Genomic DNA, 20,823 nt, shown 5'->3' on the forward strand with positions numbered 1-20,823 from the left:
TTTATTTGAGAGAGAGAGAGAGATAGAAAGAGAATGGTCACACCAGGGCCTCCAGCCACTGTAAACAAACGCCAGATGCATGTGTCCCCCTTGTGCATCTGGCTTATTGTGTATCTGGAGAATCGAACCGGGATCCTTTGGCTTTGCAGGCAAACGCCTTAACCACTAAGCCATCTCTCCAGCCCCATTTCCAGCATTTTCAACAACACTGTGATCAGTACAGGTTGGATTTAGGGATAATGATTCAGATGTATGTCCAGAACAACTAAGTGCAGGCTAAACAACAACAACAACAAAATTCTTCACACAAAGCTGGAGAGATGGGTGAGTAGTTAAAGAAACTTCCTTGCAAAACCTGATGGGCCAACGTTCAATTTCCCAGGACCCACATTAAGCCAGACGCACAAAGTGGCACATGTGTCTGGAATTCATTTGCAGTGACAAGAGGGCCTGGTGTGCCAATTCCCACCCCTCCTTTCTCTCTTTCTCTCTATCCTTGCAAATAAATACAAATTAAAAATGATGGGCTGGAGAGATGGCTTAGCGGTTAAGCGCTTGCCTGTGAAGCCTAAGGACCCCGGTTCGAGGCTCGGTTCCCCAGGTCCCACGTTAGCCAGATGCACAAGGGGGCGCACGCGTCTGGAGTTCGTTTGCAGAGGCTGGAAGCCCTGGCGCGCCCATTCTCTCTCTCTCCCTCTATCTGTCTTTCTCTCTGTGTCTGTCGCTCTCAAATAAATAAATAAAAAAATGATAATTTTATTACACAAACTGTTTGTGTAAAACCTTTTCATTTTGCACCCAGCTTTGCAGATAAAAACCATTTCTGGGAGGGGCTGAGGCGATGGCTCGGGGGGTTAAGCATGAGGGCTTGAGGCCAGGTCTCCAGAACCCATGAGAATTGCTAGCTGGCGTGGTGGCATACAGCTACAATCCCACACTGGTAGTTAGTCTGAGTCAGTGAGTTCTAGGTTCTAAGTTCAGTGAGAGACCTTGTCTTGAAAAATAAGGAAGGACAATGATAGAGGAAGACACCCAACATCTGTCTACCTATGGCCTCCACACATATCTGCACACAAACATACATAGATACAGATACCACACATACATCACCCCTCCCCCTCAAAAAAGAACCTTTGAACTGTACTTGTGTTTGAGAATAGACTGATGTTACCTGCTGGGGTCTTGCCCCCTTTCTAATAGTGTCACTGTCCTCTGGGAGTGTGTGGACTTAGGGTGATGGTTAACCAAAGAGCAGACTAGGAGAATCTCAGCAAACAATTGCTTGTAGAGCTAGCCGTATGCTCCAAGCCAAGTACCGTGGCACTTTTTTATTGTGGTACTTCAGAGGAAGAGGAACAAGAACACTCAGGGGCAAACTCAGGGTGACCTGTGACACAGAGAACAAAAGTGAAAATGCAGATTTAATATTCTCTGGGCAGCTAGCCAAGCAAGTGCCTGGGTGCGTACACATGTGTATCCAATGATTTATAGAACTAGACTCAAATGTTCTATTTTTAAAGGGGGGAAAAAAGCCTTTAAATTTGATGGGAAAAGCCTCTAAAAATGGCCATAACTATCAGATCTAAAAATTCCCCTTCTCCTACGAGGTGTCTTTTGTCTCTTGTTTTTGCCAGGAAGAAAGAGCACTGTGTGCGTGCTGCACCCCCTCCTCACGTGCTCAAGTTCAGACTCATCTTCAAGCTCACATGTTGTTTTGGCAGCCCGCGTGCATTCCTCCCTGCTTCCACCCTTTAAAGGAGCCACGTGCGGCCAAGTGGAACTGCCACTGTTGCCTGGCGGGCTGGCAGAGCCTGATGAATGTACTGCAGGTGGTGACTGCTGTGGAGTCGGTTTGTGGACATCAGATCAGGGCGATTAGGGAAAGCTTAATGATGTTATTCACATGTAGTGTGTAGCCCAAAGCCACTAGCTTATTAGGGAAAACAATGATAACATCCACAGGATTCCTGGAGAATTCACTGGTCCACAAGTCAAAATTCTCTACATTGGATGCTTTTTAGTGACTTGGTTAAAGTATTTAATACCTCTCACACCCTGGTTAATATCCTACTACTTATTACTAGAATTACTAGAGTTGTTAGGGTCAAAGCCTGGGCCTTAAATAATTGTAATAGTAAAAAGCAAAGAAAGGCTGGGTGTGCTGGCACACACGCCTTTAAACCCAACACTCAGGAGGCTGAGGTACGAGGATCGCCATGAGTTCAAGGCCATCTGAGATTACATAGTGAATGCCAGGTCTAGAGGGAGACCTATCTCGAAAAACAAAAACAAACAACAAAAAAGCTAAGAAAGGAAATTAAAAAATATTTTGATTTATGAGAGAGAGGAGAGACAGACAGACAGACAGGCAGACAGAATGGGTGTGCCAGGTCCTTTAGCCACTGCAAACAAACTCCAGAATCATCACCTTGTGCATCTGGCTTACATGGGTTTTGGGGAATCCAAACCTGGGTCCTTAGGCTTTACAGGCAAGTGCCTTAACTGCTAAGCTATCTCTCTAGCCTGAGAAATGAAATTTATTCAATGTGGCCACATTGGGAAAACCACAAATAAAGAATCCAATGACTACTGCCCCCGAATTGATCATTGGGTTCCTGCTGTGAGGTTTGCGTTATAGGTTTAAAAGGCAAGAGGATTAGAAGGCAAGAGGTATGCATAACCACGGCTGGGGAAATGACCCTGAATAAAGGCTCTGACCTGAGTTTGGATCCCCAGTTTCCATGTAAAATGCTGCGTGTGGTGGTGCATGCCTGCAATCCCAGTACCCCAGTGCTGAGGAGGTAGAGACGCACAATCTCTGGGGCTCACTGGCTAGCTAGTCTAGCCAGATCAGTGAGGTCTGTATCAAAAGGATAGAATGGAGAGGGACTGAGTAGATGACCCCTACATTGATCTAGGGCCTCCACATGTATGTACTTGTGCACTAGCTCATACATGTATACCCATACACATAAGAACACATACACACAAAGGCAAGTATAACTGAACGATCCTGGCCAGCATGTGGTCCTACCCACCACTGACCTGTCATGGTTACACAGCTTCTACACAGTTACCAGAAGTTGTGCTACCAGACAAGCCTCAGGTCTGTCATTGTAACTTAGAAATTCCAATTACAAGTAGATCCCTACATGGTGTGACTGAAAGATGCATGGGGACAAACCCCTTAACCATCTTGGCTGGATACAACAAGAGGCTTCTGGTACTAAGAAGTTGGACTCATTCTCTTACTGCACAAAGGGTATTGCCTTATTTTTTTTCTCAATTTTTATTAACATCTTCCATGATTATAGAAAATATCCCATGGTAATACCCTCCCTCCTCCCACTTTCCCCTTTGAAATTCCATTCTCCATAATATCCCCTCCCCATCTCAATCAGTCTCTCTTTTATTTTGATGTCATGATCTTTTCCTCCTCTTATGATGGTCTTGTGTAGTTAGTGTCAGGCACTATGAGGTCATGGATATACATGGATATATATATGTCTGGAGGAGTGTGTTGTAAGGAGTCCTACCCTTCCTTTGGCTCTTACATTCTTTCTGCCACCTCTTTCACATTAGAGCCTCGGAAGGTGTGACCAAGATGTTACTCAGTACTCCAGTCACTTCTTTCCAGCACTATGATACCTTCTAAGTCGTCCCAAGGTCACTGCCATCTGAAAAGAGAAGATTCTTTACCCAAAGTGAGAGTAGCATTAATATAAGGGTATAAATATTAAAAGAAGTGCTTACTGGGCAGTTTGATAAGCATAGTATACACACTTATCCAAACATCAGCAGATGTTATACACCTAGGGCTCATGACTACCCCTGTTTTAAGTTTTCAGTATCAGGGATGTATTCCCCCCCCCCCCATAGAGTGGGCCTCCAGTCCAGTTGGAGGGCAGTTGGTTTCCACCATGACAGATGTGCCACTATTGCACCCATTGGCTCATTTGGCCTGGCTGGCCAATTTTAAGGCTTGCAGTGCCCACTGTTGAGTATCTTCACTGGTGTTATCTCTTTCTCCCAGTGAACTACATGTAGAATGGCTTCTTCCTCCCAGTGAACTACATGTAGAATGGCTTCTTCCAGCTTTCTGTCAGCTGATCTACATGGAGAAGATTGGGTATTGCTTTCTTAAGTTTCAATTCTATAGCAAAAGACCATCAAAACCACTGATGATTTTTTAACTAATATTTTATTTTTATTTCTTTATTTGGGAGAAAGGCAGAGAGAGAAAGAGAGAGAGAGAGAGAGTAGAATGGGTGTGCCAGGGCCTTCAGCTGCTGAAAATGAACTCTAGACACATTGTGCCACCTTGTGCATCTGGTTTATGTGGGTCCTGGGAAATCAAACATTGGTCCTTTGACTTTGTAGGCAGATACCTTAAACACTAAGCCAGCTCTCCAGCCCTACTGATGACTTTTTCAATGGCTTGTTTATATTTATTTTTGTGACATGGTTTAATGTAGCCCAGGTTGGCCCTGAACTCACTATGTAACAGAGGACAACCTTGAACTCCTGATCCTTCCAACTCTACTTCCCAAGTATTGGGATCAAAGGTGTCTGTCACTGTGCCCAAAATATTTCACTGGTTTATAAATGGAATTGTTCATTTATGCTCAGTGAAAGCTTCTAAATTATGGGATTAGTATATGTAAGGTATGAAAAATAAAGGTATAAATAAAGCTCTCTTTCCAGGATGACATGCATGCCATTGACTAATTGGACATATATCTGGGGTCCATTGCTCTGTAAAGATATGGTTTCTGGACTTGCTAAACTAGACTTAAGGGCTGGAGAGATGGCTTAGCACTTAAGGTGCTTGCCTGCAAAGCCAAAGGACCTTGGTTTGATTCCCCAGGACCCATGTAAGCCAGATGCACAAGGGGGCACATGCATCTGGAGTTCATTTGCAGTGGCTGGAGGCCCTGGTGCACCCATTCTCTCTCTCTCACTCTGCCTCTTTCCCTCTCTCAAATAAATAAATAAATAAATTAGACTTAAATAGTTACTGACCTTTTCGATGTTGCACCTGCCCTTCGTGCAGACAGTGAGCTCAACAAGAGAAAAAGCCAGGTACTACCTAGTGGTGTTCCTCCCTCTGCAAGGGTTCTCACTTCCTGCCCCACCCTGCTATGGGTGGTTTGAATGTGAAATGTCCCCCAGACTTATGTGCTTGACTATTTAATCCCCAGCTAGTGGTGCTGCTTGGCAAGCTTGTGGAACCTGCAGTAGATGAAGCCTTGTAGGGTGGGCGGGGAGGAAGTGCATCATGGGAGTGGGCTTTGAGGTCTCATGGCCCAGCCCTCTTGCCTGACTCTTCCTCTATTTCCTCCCTGCTCATGTGACAATGTGAGCCTGGCTTCCTGCTTCTACTGTGCTTCTTCCTCCATGACCTCTGGAACTACAAACTGACTTAAAACCTTTTCCTCCCATAAGCTGCTTCTGGTCAGGTATTTTGTCTCAGCAATGAAAAGTAAACGGGCATGCCTGGTGATGTGTCCCCTTACACTGTTCCTGCTTTCTGTCCCTCATCAGGTGTGTGTCTGTCACAGAGAATCATCCAAGGAAATGACTATCTCAGTGAAAAATTCACACACATGAGAGAGCTAGAGATTAGAGTCACCTGGAATCAAGAGCTAGAATGTGGCCAGCAGAGGTGCTGGCATTGCACAAGGTGAGGCATATGCTGGCTGGCATTGTTGAGAGATTTCTGTGGAAGAAAGGAGCTCACGAGCTGGCCTGTGAATGATATGCAACGCAGAGCCTATTTAACGCCAAGAAAAGTGGGCATTTCTGAAGCTCTTGAGGGAGGCATGTAGACAGGATGAAGAGACTTCAGATGTCTGTTTCTTCTTCATCTTCCTCTCCCTTTTCCTCTTCTTTTTCACATATGTGAGCTCATCCTTCAGCCCCAGCTAGTAAGCTGCACATTTATAGACTAGCCACTCACACTCTGTGCCATCTGTGCAGGGAATGTTTTATACACTCTCTCATCATAGGAGAAGGGGAACCATACTTAACAAGAAGTGGAAGCATTAAAGAGAAATGTGTTCCTCCTCTTCTTACTCTGTCCCTTTCTTTCTTCTTGAATGAATCAGTCTGAAAGTATAGATAGGGTGGAGTGAAGTAGATATCGACTATGTACAGACAGAGGGTAAGCTTCAGTGTACCATATCCGTGCAAGTGAGATGGGGCCTCCAGGCAAAGGGGACGCCTGACATGGAGGCCTTAAAAGGGATTTATTGGCCCATTTTCCATAGCTATAGTGAAATGCCTGAGACTGGGAAATTTATAAAGGAAAGAGGTTACTTAGCTCATTGGAAATTTATAAAGAAAAGAGGTCATTTAGCTCATGGGTATAGAGGTCCAAGCATGTTGCACTGGCTTCTGTTCTGCTCTGGGGAGACCTTTCTGGCTGCATCACAACATGGGTGGACAGATTCATGGTGGGGACATGTACAGAGAGATTGTAGGAAGCCAGAGTGGGAAGGGGACAGTCTTGCTTTTTATATAACAACCGACTCTCCAGGGAACTAGCTGGGCTTTCATGTTAGATGCATTAATGCTTCCCAAAGGCAGGACTCTGTGACCTGACCACTGTTCACTAGCCCCACCTCTTAGTTGTCCACCTCCTCCTAAAGCCACCACATTGGGGCCCAGGGTGGTGGTGCACACCTTTAATCCCAGCACTTGGCAGGATCCTCCATAGGAGGAACACTGTGATTTTGAAGCCAGCCTGGAACTACAAAGTGAGTCTTGGGCTAGTGTGAGACCTTACCTTGAAAACAACAACAAAAATAAGAAATAAACCCACCACATTGGTGACCTAGTTTCTAGCACGTGAATTTGAAAAATATCCCATGGTAATACCCTCCCTCCCCACCACTGCACTTTCCCATTTGAAATTCCATTCTCCATCATATTACCTCCCCATCTTAATCATTCTACTTACATATATACAATACCAACCTATTAAGTACCCTCCTCCCTTCCTTTCTCTTCCCTTTATATCTCCTTTTTAACTTACTGGCCTCTGCTACTAAGTATTTTCCTTCTCACGCAGAAGCCCAATTATCTGTAGCTAGGATCCACATATGAGAGAGAACATGTGGCGCTTGGCTTTCTGGACCTCACTTAGTACAATTCTTTCCAGATCTACCCATTTTTTTCTGCAAATTTCATAACTTCATTTTTCTTTACCACTGAGTAGAACTCCATTGTATAAATGTGCCACATCTTCATTATCCACTCGTCAGTTGAGGGACATCTAGGCTGGTTCCATTTCCCAGCTATTATGAATTGACCAGCAATAAACCTGGTTGAGCACATACTTCTAAGGAAATGAGATGAATCCTTAGGATATATGCCTAGGAGTGCTATAGCTGGGTCATATGGTAGATCAATCTTTAGCTGTTTTAGGAACCTCCACACTGATTTCCACAATGGCTGGACCAGATTGCATTCCCATCAGCAGTGTAGGAGGGTTCCTCTTTTTCCACATCCCCGCCAGCGTTTATGATCATTTGTTTTCATGATGGTAGCCAATCTGACAGGAGTGAGATGGAATCTCAATGTAGTTTTAATCTGCATTTCCCTGATAACTAGTGACGTAGAACAGTTTTTAGATGCTTATATGCCATTTGTATTTCTTCCTTTGAGAACTCTCTATTTAGCTCCATAGCCCATTTTTTGATTGGCTTGTTTGATTCTTTATTATTTAACTTTTTGAGTTCTTTGTATATCCTAGATATTAATCCTCTATCAGATATATAGCTGGTGAAGATTTTTTTCCCATTCTGTAGGATGCCTCTTTGCTTTTTTCACTTTGTCCTTTGCAGTACAAAATCTTTGTAATTTCATGAGGTCCCAGTGATTAATCTGTGGTATTATTGCCTGAGCAATTGGGGTTGTATTCAGAAAGTTTTTGCCAAGACCAATATGTTGAAGGGTTTCCCCTACTTTTTCCTCTAGCAGTTTCAGAGTTTCAGGTCTGATGTTAAGGTCTTTAATCCATTTGGACTTAATTCTTGTGCATGGAGAGAGAGAAGAATCTATTTTCATCCTTCTACAGATATATTTCCAGTTTTTCCAACACCACTTGCTGAAGAGGCTGTCTTTTCTCCAATGAATATTTTTGGCATTTTTGTCGAATATCAGGTGGCTATAGCTACCCGGACTTACATCTGGGTCCTCTATTCTGTTCCACTGATCTACATGTCTGTTTTTGTGCCAGTACCACGCTGTTTTTGTTACTATGGCTCTGTAGTATAGGTTAAAATCAGGTATGGTGATACCACCAGCCTTATTTTTGTTGCTCAGTATTATTTTAGATATTCAAGGTTTTTTTGTGATTCCAAATGAATTTTTGGATTGTGTTTTCTATTTCCATGAAGAATGCCTTTGGAATTTTTTTTTTAATTTTTGTTTTTTTTTATTTATTTGAGAGCGACAGACACAGAGAGAAAAACAGATAGAGGGAAAGAGAGAGAATGGGCGCGCCAGGGCTTCCAGCCTCTGCAAACGAACTCCAGACGCGTGCGCCCCCTTATGCATCTGGCTAACGTGGGACCTGGGGAACCGAGCCTCGAACTGGGGTCCTTAGGCTTCACAGGCAAGCGCTTAACCACTAAGCCATCTCTCCAGCCCACCTTTGGAATTTTGATAGGGATTGCATTAAATGTATGGATTGCTTTTGGTAAGTTTGCCATTTTCACAATATTGATTCCTCCAATCCAGGAATAAGGGATTGTTGCAGTCCGGTTCGCATTGCTGGTAGAAATCACCCAACCAAGAGTAGCTTCTGGGAAAAAGAGGTTTATTTTGGCTCACAGGCTTGAGGGGAAGCTTCACGATGGCAGGGGAAAACGATCGCATGAGCAGAGGGTGGACATCACCCCCTGGCCAACATAGGGTGGACTACAGCAACAGGAGGGTGTGCCAAACACTGGCATGGGGAAACTGGCTATAAAGCCCATAAGCCCGCCCCCAACAATACACTCCCTCCAGGAGGCATTAATTCCCAAATCTCCATCATCTGGGAACCTGGCATTCAGAACACCTAAGTTTATGGGGGACACCTGAATCAAACCACCACATTCTGCCCCTGGCCCCCATAAACTGATATCCATACATGATGTAAAATACAATGCATTCAGTCTGACTTTAAAAGTCCCCATAGTTTTTATCAATTCCAATGATGTTCATACATCCCCATAGTCCAATATCTTTTAACTGAGCCATAATACCAAAAAATAACCTCAAAAAAAAAACCATAATGGCACAGAATAAATATTCACACTGCAAAAGATGGCATTGGGCATAGCAAAGAAACATTCAACCATTACAAGATTTAAAACAACCAGGGCAAACATCTGTAGCTTCAAGTCCAACAACTCTAGCCAGTGACAAATCTTCAAGACTGATAATTCTAACCAGCAACAAGTCTCTGGCATTCCAATTCCGCCCCTCCAGCTAGGCTACTCACAGTCCTGGAAAACTTCAGCGGGGCGACAGCTCCTCAGCAGCCATCTCATGGTCCCGGCATCTCCACTGGGTCTCTACTGCAAGCCACAGTTCATCCTCATGGCTCCATGGGGTCTCTATGCAGGCAACCAGCAAACCTGCTTCACACTGCCCATGGCCATTTCCAAAACACATGACCGTGTTGCAAACTCAATGACCCTCTTTCCAGCATTTCTTATACTCCATGATACCAGGTAGGGTGCCAATTTGTTAATCCAGGGGGGAATAAAGCAGACTTTGAAGAACAGGCACTCCTTGAGCACTCAGGCTCCTTCAAAAGAGTCGACATTCTTTCTGTTGCCCCAGCACAGGTCAGCTAGTCCAGACTCAAAGGTTGTAATCTCTCAGTTGCAGCTGAACGGGCAGCAGTTCACCCAAAGATTTTTCTTTCTGTGCCATATCCCTCTGCACACACCAGTTCATTTCTACGCAAAGCAACCCTGCACAACTTCTCAGGACATGGGCATAAGAGCAAGCTTCTCTCACAAACTGCTAGCCCAGTCCAAGCACAGCTCTTTCTCACCCTCATAAGCCAAAAATCACAGTCTGTAGTTCTTACTGCCTTCAGGTCTTTCAGCTCTGGCCAGGATAGACCATCAAGCTGTACTTACAGCACTGCAAAACATCTCTTAGGCCAAGGTTTCAAATCCTGCCACATTCCTCTTGAAAATCAGCTCCAAAAGACCAAAGCCACACAGTCAGGTGTCTAGCAGCAACCCCACTCCTGGTACCACTTTACTGTTGCAGTCTGGTTCACATTGCTGGTAGAAATCACCCAACCAAGAGTAGCTTCTGGGAAAAAGAGGTTTATTTTGGCTCACAGGCTTGAGGGGAAGCTTCACGATGGCAGGGGAAAACGATCGCATGAGCAGAGGGTGGACATCACCCCCTGGCCAACATAGGGTGGACTACAGCAACAGGAGGGTGTGCCAAACACTGGCATGGGGAAACTGGCTATAAAGCCCATAAGCCCGCCCCCAACAATACACTCCCTCCAGGAGGCATTAATTCCCAAATCTCCATCAGCTGGGAACCTGGCATTCAGAACACCTAAGTTTATGGGGGACACCTGAATCAAACCACCACAGGGATGTTTCTCCACTTTCTAGTGTCTTCTGCAATTTCTCGCTTGAGTGTTTTAAAGTTCTCATTGTAGAGATTCTTTACTTCCTTGGTTAGGTTTATTCCAAGGTACTTTATTTTTTTGGATGCAATTGTGAATGGGAGTGATTCTCTGATTTCATCCTCTGTGTGCTGGTTGTTCGCATATATGAAGGCTACTGATTTCTGTGTATTTATTTTGTATCCTACTACATGGCTGTAGGTTTTGATCAGCTCTAACAGTTTGCTAGTAGAGTCTTTAGGGTTCTTTATGTATAGAATCATGTCATCTGCAAATAATGATAATTTGATCTCTTCCTTTCCAATTTGTATCCCTATGATTAACCTCATCTTGATTTAATTTAGGTATGTCATATAAATCAAGGAACTCATTCATTTCTTTCATGCTTTGTGGAGTATATGCTTTTATAGTATATCCCTATGTTTTTTTTTAATTTCTCTGGAATCTGTTGTGATGTTACTTTTTTCATCTCTGATTTTATTAATTTGTGTCTCTTCTCTCTTTCTTTTGGTCAGATTTGCTAAGGGTTTATCAATCTTGCTTATCCTTCCAAAGAACCAGCTCTTTGTTTCATTAATTCTTTGGATTTTTTTTTTTGTTTCTATTTCATTAATTTCTGCCCTAATCTTTATTATTTCTTCCCATCTACTGATTTTTGGTTTGCCTTGTTCTTATTTTTCCAAGGCTTTAAGGTGAAGCATTAGGTCGTTTACTTGTGACCTTTCTAATTTCTTAATATAGACACTTAAGGCTATAAATTTACCTCTTAGAACTGCCTTCATTGAGTCCCAGAGATTTTGGTATGTTGTGTTCTCATTATCATTTGACTATAAATTTTTTGATTTCTTTCTTGATTTCTTCATTGACCCATTCATCATTTAGTAGTGTATTGTTTAGTTTCCATGATTTTGTGTATGCTCTATAGCCTTTCTTGCTACTGATTTGAAGTTTAATTTCATTGTGGTCAGATAGACTGCAAGGAATTATTTCAATTTTCCTGAATTTGTTAAGATTTGCTTTGTGTCCTAATATACCAAGTTCTTTTCTATAGGAAAGAGAATCACAGTTTTTCAGGCAGCCACTCTAGAAGTTCAGAAAATTCAATTGATCAGAATCCTGGACTATTCTATCTTTATAGAAAGTCACTCAACAAACATCTCCTGATTATCTGCAATGTGCCACAGGTGATAAGGGAGCTGAGCACTTTTCTGTGATAGATGTGTATAGTCTGATGGCTAGCACACAAATCCTTGTAATCCAGGTATTTGTTTTGCAGTACTGTGGATTGAATCCAGGACTTTGCATGTGCTAGGCAAGTGCTAAACCTCTAGCCTTGTAATTTTTGTTTGCTTGTTTGTTTGAGGTAGGGTCACACTCTAGCTGAGGCTGACCTGGAATTCACTATGTAGTCTCAGGGTGGCCTTGAACTCACAGCAATCCACCTACCTCTGCCTCCCAAGTGCTGGGTTTAAGGGCATGCGCCACCATGCCTGGCCCAAAGGAAATCTTGCATCTTCCATCCATCGTTACCTATTTTCTACTCTTCCTAGCTTCTGGCAACCATAAATTTGCTTTCTCTAGGGATTGGCCTACCTTGGAGTTTCATATAAATGAAACATATGCAGTGATTTATGACTAGTAACCATATGTGTGTGTGTGTGTACTTTTCTTTTTCTTTTTTTTTTTTTTTTTTGTTTCACTGTAGCTCAGGATGACCTGAAATTCAATTTGTAGTCTCAGGGTAGCCTCGAACTCCTGGTGATTCTCCTACCTCTGCTTCCCAAGAGCTGGGATTAAAGGCATGCGCCACCATGCCCGGCTATATCCTTAAATTTTTAAAGTTCATCCATGGTACAGTATTCATCGGAACTCCATTCTTATTTTAAATTTATTTTTATTTATTTATTTATTTATTTGAGAGTGACACAGAGAGAAAGGCAGATAGAGAGAGAGAATGGGCATGCCAGGGCCTCCAGCCACTGCAAACGAACTCCAGATGCATGCGCCCCCTTGTGCATCTGGCTAATGTGTGTCCTGGGGAATCGAGCCTCGAACCAGGGTCCTTAGGCTTCACAGGCAAGAGCTTAACCACTAAGCCACCTCTCCAGCCCCAGAACTCCATTCTTTACACTGCTGTATGACATTCCTTTGTGCAATATTTGATGTATCTGTCTCTCAGTGATAACCTTTCAGATTGTTTTTGCTTTTGGCAATTACAAAAGTGCTGCTGTGATCATTTGTGTGAAAGGTGCCTTGTAGGCAGAGACACCCAGGAGTGAGTCAAGTCACATACAGTTACACATCTGGGCTTTTGAGGAGTGGCTGCTCTGCCTCCATGCCAGCAGCATGTGACTATGGCAAGGCTGTGATTTCGTCATGCCCTCTCCAGCACTTCTTATAGATAGTGCTGCACATAAGCACATGTGTATCTGAATGCTGCTGTATATACATAACCTTGCTTCATAATTAAATCTTGAAAAATTTGCTTCTTAGAATGACAATCTACTAGGCGAGTTAGAAAGCCCTGGAATCAAGCTGTCTGAACAAGCTCACTCGTTTCACCAGGAAGGGCTTAAGGAGCTTCTAGACACAGAGCACTATAATGGGAAACCGGCTCTCTAAGGTGTTTTGTTGTTAAGCCAGTTGTGCCCCTATGACTCAGATTTCCCTGGCAGGGCAGGCGTATCACTAAACCTCGGTCTGGTTCTGCAAGAAGGGCAGCGTGGCTGGCCAATCTGGTACTTCATTCACCCACAGTAGGCAGAGAAAAGTAATGCCAGCTTTAGGCTCCTTGGTGACCCAGGCAAATAGAAGACAGACCCATCTGTAATTGGCCAGAATTTCTGACTCTGAGTTCAGAGCTCTGAGGCCATCCACTGGGTGACCCATTGGCCAGCCCTGGCCCACAGACATGTTTTGTTTGCCCTGAATAGTGTTTTTTGTTTTTTTTTTTTTTGAGGTAGGGTCTCACTGTAGCCCAGGCTGACCTAGAATTCACTATGTAGTCTCAGGGTGGCTTTGAACTCACAGCGATCCTCCTACCTTTGTCTGCCAAGTGCTGGGATTAAAGGCGTGCGGCACCATGCCTGGCCATGTTATAAATATTTTTGACTTAAAATTCCTTTGTGCCATCCATTTTGTTATTATTCCATACTTAGCATGGTTTCCCTCTTTTATAGTCTCTGGCTCTTGGAGGTATGTGAACTTGTAATTCCTGTTTGGGATGATGCCTCAGATGGTCAGAGCTTGGGCAGTTATTAAATGGAGTATTACTGCTTCCATCAAGGTCACGAGTCTATGTTGCATCATGAAGGAAAGGCCTAATTGTTCAAAACATTACTTAGAGAACAGTAAGTCCATGTTACCTGGACCTACGCAGGCCTCACAGACAGAGATAAGCCACGTTGGCACACACAGCCCTACCTGTGGCCAGCAGAGACTTAAAGAAGACATATAGACTTTCGGAGCACGAAAGTCAACGTGGCGGAGCAGCTCAGGAGCAGCAGCACAGTGTGGCCGACCTGGGCTCCTGCCTAAACCTAGACTCCCAAACCTAGTCACTGTGAACAGACCTGGAGCACTCAGGAAAATGTAAGCCGGGCGTGGTGGCACCCACCTTGAACCCCAGCACTCGAGAGGCAGAGGTGGGAGGATCACCATGAGTTCAAGGCCACCCTGAGACTACATAGTAAATTCCAGGTCAGCCTGGGCTTCAGTGAGACCCTACCTTGAAAAAAAAAAAAAAAAAAGAAAAAGAAAAAAAAAGGCAAATGTAAATGTATTTGCTGAGTATTTCTCCCTGAGTCATAAGACATGAAATTCCAAGCCTCCTTAGCAATAACACTGTTTTGGTTTTTGCTGTTGTTTTTCCTCCTCCTCTTTCAGACTGTTTTCTTTTTCCTTTCTTTTCTTCTTTTCTTTTTCTGTCTCCTCTGAAGAATGTATAGGAGAGTCTTCTCTCAAATGCTCACTTGTACCAGATACCCCTTGCAGGCCCTGCTTGTGGGAACCTGATCTAAGACAGACACTTGGCCTAGCCCGGGATGTTAACCTGCTGGGGTCAGGTTTATAAATAGAGAGTAGAGCCCAGCAGACATGGTGTCAGGCACTGAATGGTTAAAAGTGATAGCTCTGAGCTGCAGCAGGCCCAGGGACCCACTAGCAGTGTCCTTAAAGCAATTTTATGGTATTTAGGCTTCCGCCAGTAGAACAGCCATTTCAGTTCATACTCTAATCATAAAATTATGTTTCCACTAACCAGAGTGCTTTACTGAAATGTGGTCAGAAATGAGAGGGGGGAGGGGAGGAGGGGAGAGACATTATGAAGACAAGATTGGGCTGATAGCACAGCGGGGAAAGTATTTTTGTTTGCAAATATGAAGACCAGAAGTCATGTTTAAAAAAATGGGCGTGGTGATGTGTGGTTGTAATTGTAGCACTGGGAAGATGAAGATGGGTGGGTCCCTGGGGCTCACTGGCTAGCCAGTCTAGCAGATTTGGGGGGCTCCAGGCTAACTGACCCTGTCTCAAAAAAATGTAGATGTAGCTGGGCGTGGTGGTACACTCCTTTTATCCCAGCACTCGGGTGGCAGAGGTAGGAGGATTGCCATGGGTTCAAGGCTACCCAGAGACTACATAGTGAATTCCAGGTCAGCCTGGGCTAGAGCAAGACCCTATCTCAAAAAAAAAAAAAATGTAGATGTCATGCCTGAGGAATTACACATGAGGTTGTCCTCTGGCCTCCACATGTATGTGAACCCATGCACACGAACATACTCACATGCATGCACATGCGTTAAAATTATGAAGACAGAGCTGGAGAGATGGCTTAGCAGTTAAGCGCTTGCCTGTGAAGCCTAAGAACCCTGGTTCGAGGCTCGGTTCCCCAGGTCCCACATTAGCCAGATGCACAAGGGGGCGCACGCGTCTGGAGTTCGTTTGCAGAGGCTGGAGGCCCTGGCGCGCCCATTCTCTCTCTCTCCCTCTATCTGTCTTTCTCTCTGTGTCTGTTAATAAATAAAAAATTTTAAAAAATATTTAAAAAAATTATGAAGACAGGTAAGGAACTTCAATTTGCCTTCTTGAACTGTGTGATTTACATGAGGCACCATGTCCCATGTCTAACAGAGAAGCACATCCAAGTAAAAAGCATTATAATTTTTAAATTTTTAAAAAAATTATTTGAGAGAGAGAGATAGAAAGGAGGGAAAGAGGAGGGGGAGAATGGGCATGGCAGGGCCTCCAGCTGCTGCAAATGAACTCCAGACATATGCACCACCTTGTGCATCTGGCTTGTGTGGGTACTGGGGAATTGAACCTGGGTCCTTTGGCTTTGCAGGCAAGCACCTTAACTACTAAGCAATCTCTCTAGCCCAAGCATTATAATTTTGATGAAGGAAATGTGGTTATTATATCACTTTGGCTTCCGCACATATACTTAGTGGTCTTGCAACTTTTTCTCCCAGAAGAGAAACACCCTGGGATGCTTATCTGAATGTCCGTTTCCTGAGCCTGCCTTCACAAATTACTACAGTGGAAATTGGTTTTGTCATACTTCTGGAAGCTGGAAATCCAAAATGGAGATGCCACAGGGTTGTACTCCCCCTAACTCCACAGGAATCCATTCTGTGCCTCTTCTGGGTTCTGGTGGCTGTGGCATTCTTTGGCTTATAATGCATTTCTGTCTGTACCATTTTGACAGAACTTTCTCCTCTGTATATATCTTTTCTTTTCTGTCGCAAACTTCCCTCCCCTACACTCATAAAGATAATTGTCACTGGAGTTACAGCCTATGGAATAATCCAGAATCATCTCAATTCAAGATCCCTAACATAATTACATTTGTCAAGACTCTTTGCCCAAAACGGTCACACTCACAGGTTTTAGGCATTTGATGTAGACATCTTTTAGGGGGACTTTTTTTAAGCAAGAAATTTTATTTTTTGAGGCAAGCCTAACAGACTGGACTTTTCTGTTGTTGTTGTTTTGTTTTGTTTTTCAAGGTAGGGTCTCACTCTAGCCCAGGCTGACCTGGAATTCACTACAGAGTCTCAGGGTGGCCTCGAACTCACGGCGATCCTCCTACCTCTGCCTCTCAAGTGCTGGGATTAAAGGTGTGCGCCGCCACACCCAGCAGTCATTTTCATTTTTTTTTAATGAAGGAGAGATTGAATTGGTGTGCCAAGGCCTCCAGGCACATGTGCCCCCTTATGAGCATGTGTGACCTTGTGCTTGTGTCATCTTGTTTATCTGGCTTACATGGGACCTGGAGAATCAAATGTGGGTCCTTAGGTTTCATAGGCAAGTGCCTTAACTGCTAAGCCATCTCTCCAGACCTTTTTGTTATTGTTATTTTTGAGGAAAGCCCAACAGACTGGCTTTTTTAATGTGAGTGTGTGTGAGAGAGAAACACTTTTGACCCACTGTCCTGTGAGTTTGTGTGCATGTTTGCCTATATGAAAGATCTGATCAGGACAGCCTGGCACCCCTCTTCTCCTTGAACTTGGGAAGTGGAGACAGGAGGATCCTGGCTAGAGTCAGTTACACAGGGAGACTATCTCAAACCAAACAAACAAGTCGGGCGCTTGGGAGGCAGAGATGGGAGGACCAGCCTGAGAATACAGAGTGAGTTTCAGGTCATCCCGGGCTACAGTGAGACCCTGCATTGGAAACAAAACAAACCCCTAGAGTTTTTTTTTTTTTTTGCCCCCAGGGCAGTATCTGTACCCCATTTGCACTGACTCTTTAGAAGCCATCCAGAAGGTCCTTGACATAGCTTGCTGTGTGTTCTAAGGATGGCACACATGCCCTTGGCTGCTAAGTAGACCAGCCAACCCTTCAGCACTCATTATCAGGGTGGCTTGGTTGCCCTCCAGTCATGAGGACCACTCCTACTAAACTTAATGAATTCAACGGGGTGACACAGGATTCAGAAAGGCCTGGGTCTCTTAGAAATGTCAAAGATCTATATTGAACAAAATTTGTCTGTAATACATTTATTACCTATAGCAATTTCTCATGTGGACAATGACAAAGAGTACAATTTGAGGCACTATTGATTATTTAGGAGTCAGACCAGCAACTCCACAGCATGCTCCCTCTCTTTAAATAAGCGATGTCTGTTTCTGAGTTGGGGTTCTGCAGGATAAATGGACTGTAGCTGACGCAGGAGATGGGTCAGTTGGTTGCCTCACAAGCATAAGGACTTGCTTTTGACCCCAGTGCCTACATAAAAATGCTGGTCATAGAGGAACACACCTGCTGTGTGTTCCTCAGAGCTCTAAGTAGGCTCCCAGAGCTGTAGACTGAGACAGATGAATCCATGGGGCTTACTGGCCAGGCAGTCTAGTTTCATTTGTGAGCTCCAGGCAGTGAGGGACCTTGTTACAAGAGGACATGGATGGCATTCCTAAGGATGACATCTGAGGTTGTCCTCTGGTCTCCCCATTCCACACATATGTGTGCCTGCACACATATGAATACACATACACATGTACATATAAATATATACTACACACATACAAGCATACCACACACATATGCACAAGAAAAAATATGTGAGATCATTTTACCATTCAAGTTTTTTTATTACATTTTTAAATTTTTATTTTTTTATTTGAGAGTGACAGAGAGAGAAAGAGGCACTTAGAGAGAGAGAAAGAATGGGTGTGCCAGGGCATCCAGCCACTGCAAATGAAATCCAGACAAGTACTTCCCCTTGTGCATCTGGCTAACATGGGTCCTGGGGAATTGGGCCTCAAACTGGGGTCCTTGGGCTTCATAGGCAAGCACTTAACTGCTAAGCCATCTCTCCAGCCCTCAAGTTGTTTTTTGTTTTTGTTTTTTCAAGGTAAGGTCTCACTCTAGCCCAGGCTGACCTGGAATTCACTATGTAGTCTTAGGGTGGCCTCGAACTCATAGTAAACCTCCTACCTCTGCCTTCCAAGTACTGGGATTAATGGCGTGTGCCACCACGCCCAGCCCTCAAGTTGGTTTTTAAGATTCCAATCCTTGACCATTTTCATAATACTAGATTTAGAAAATTCAGCTTGGTATGATGGTACCCTACCTTGGAAAACCAAAAAAAAAAGAAAAGAAAAAGAAATCTCACATACTGCTTAGCATATTTTCCCATAAGTATTTTGGAAAGTACTTAAGGAAAAGAAATGAAAATGTCACCTGTCACTTTTCACAGAGGCCATCAATGTCCCCCGTATTCTGGGGCAAATGGCCTTGTACAATCCCCTCAGGCCTAGTAACTGACTTCTAAGAAACATGTCATGGACACAGCAGTGGGAGATCAGTTCTGTGGGCAGCTGGCAAGACCGTGATTACTGTCCTGCTGCTATTGTCTTCTTGGCTTGCACACTTTGGTGACATCAGCGGCAACGTAGGAGAGGACCACACTGAGAGCTACTTCCGGCCAATTGCTAGCAAGAAACTGATGTCCTCAGAGCCCTATGGGAACTAAATCATGCCAAGAACCACACTGGGAGCCTGGTCTTGAGTGAGCTGCGGCCCCAGTGGACACACGTTGACTGTCTGAGGGAACCCCTGAAACACAGGAGACAGGAATGGAATGCTGGGTACCTGCTCCACAGACTGTGTAGTTACTGAATTTGGGGGTAACTGTTATGTAGCAACTAATAACTAATACATGTCAAAAACTCTTACTGTAGACACTGGTACAAGACGCATGATGTTTCCCAGTACTATATTACTTTGTTTGCTGCTAGGACAAAATCACTGACAAAGGTTCCTTAAGAAGGAAGGTTTGACTGTATCATGCTCATCATGGGTGGGAAGGCACAGCAGCACTAGTGTGAACTGACTGATCACATTGTGGCCACAGGCAGGAAGCAAGAGAAAGATAAATGTTGGTGCTCAGCTCATTTTCTCCTTTTTATTTAGTCTGTGACCATAGCCCATAGGATAAAGCCACCTCATTTAAACTGTTCCAGGAACATTCTCACAGGCTCACCCAGAGATGTGTTTCCATGGTGATTCTAAGCCCATCAAGTTGACCATCAAGCTTCACCAGCACAAGTGCTTAGAAGGATATTATCATTGGAGTCTTAATGGGAGGCAGGGAAAGTATGGGAGAGGGCTGGGCACCACATCTTGCCACAGTAGCTGGCAATCAGCAGCAAAGTGAGCTGAGCTAGCACCAGCAGGGGGAAGCTGGCTACAACTCCCCCAAGCCCATCCCAGCTGCACTTGTCCAGCAAGGCTCCACTCCCAAGCTGCCAGCCTCTGGGAACCAAGCAGTCAAAACACATGAGGCTACAGGACACATTCGATTCAAACGGTCACAATCATGAACCTACATGAGGCCAAACTGGCCAGAATCTAAACATCTTTCTGCTATGGGTATCAGGGACCCTCTTCCTACTTACTAGGGCACCATGTTCTAAACCTTTCCATGTCTGGCACAGATAATAAAACATCTAAGACGTTTTATGGATACAGCAGAGGATACAGCTCTGGGGACTGCAGCCACTGCAGAGCTACCCTGAGGTGAAGGTATTGATAACCTAGCACCTTTGTAAGCCCTTTGGATAAGCTGGCAATTCTTGTCTGTTGGTAGTACCTGGCATGGGCATGCAATGTAGGCTTGGCCAACTTTGTGGTATGGAAATCAGGGTACAGAGAGCCGAGAGTTGTGAGGTAAAGGTGGTGTTTGGGAGTGATCTCTGAGACTATGGGTGGAGCTTGGGCCTCTCTCTTCAACCTTTGTCTGTCTCACACCTGGTGTTCAGCTTTCTGGCCATCATTTCTGAGAAGCATCCAATGTGTTTCCAGCAAGTTGTCTGCTCAGGAAGGCCAGAATTGGCTCCTACTGTTCACTACAGAGAAACCTAGCAGATACAGATGAATAGCAGTATTGTAGCAATACATGATAAAGCCAGAATATAGACCCAGGAAGAGTGAACAGGTACATGGTTAATGGGTTTTTATCCCAATTATATGTCTATATATGATTATAATTCCTTACAATAAAAGTTTAATTTTAATTATACATTTTAATAGTCAATCATAGAAACATTTTATGACTCTCTTTCATGTCTTTTTGGTAATGATTTGGACAGTGCTATAATTATTGTATAGCTTCTTTTCATTTAGTACATGATAATCATTTTTCCATGTCTTTAAAACCACATTTTTAAAAG

The sequence above is a fragment of the Jaculus jaculus genome, chromosome 17 (genome assembly GCF_020740685.1).
Source record: "Jaculus jaculus isolate mJacJac1 chromosome 17, mJacJac1.mat.Y.cur, whole genome shotgun sequence".
NCBI classification, from domain to species: domain Eukaryota; kingdom Metazoa; phylum Chordata; class Mammalia; order Rodentia; family Dipodidae; genus Jaculus; species Jaculus jaculus.